The sequence below is a fragment of the Etheostoma spectabile genome, chromosome 18 (genome assembly GCF_008692095.1).
Source record: "Etheostoma spectabile isolate EspeVRDwgs_2016 chromosome 18, UIUC_Espe_1.0, whole genome shotgun sequence".
Lineage (NCBI taxonomy): Eukaryota > Metazoa > Chordata > Actinopteri > Perciformes > Percidae > Etheostoma > Etheostoma spectabile.
The window spans coordinates 1,885,256-1,885,650 of NC_045750.1; the positions used below are offsets into that span (position 1 = coordinate 1,885,256).

A 395-nucleotide genomic window follows, 5' to 3' on the forward strand; every position below is an offset into this window, starting at 1 on the left:
CTGATCACCATCTGATGGTGAGTTGGGTCAGGGCCTGGGGGAAGACCCTGGACAGACCTGGGAAGCCCAAATGGATAGTGCGGGTAAACTGGGAACGTCTAGAAGAGGCCCCTGTTTCATGCTTCCCTGTGGAGGCTGGGGGATTGAACCTGAGTGGACTATGTTCAAAGTTTCCATTGCTGAAGCTGCGGTGGAGAGCTGTGGTCTTGAGGTCTTTAGTGCCTCAAGGGGCGGTAACCCACAAACACCGTGGTGGGCATCGGTGGTCAGGGAATCCATCCGAATGAAGGAGTAGTCTTTCCGGGCTATGCTATCCCAGAGGGATCCAGAGGCAGTTGCAAGGTACCGACGGGCCCGAAGGGCTGCAGCCACTGCCGTGAAAGAGGCAAAGCAGC

General features: G+C 56.7%; 1 protein-coding gene across 1 annotated transcript in view; it reads left to right on the forward strand.

The window, feature by feature from the left end:
* Window positions 1-395, forward strand: part of rfx6 (regulatory factor X, 6) — a 17,399-nt gene that overhangs the window by 5,906 nt on the left and 11,098 nt on the right. The gene's annotated exons all lie outside the window — the stretch shown is intronic.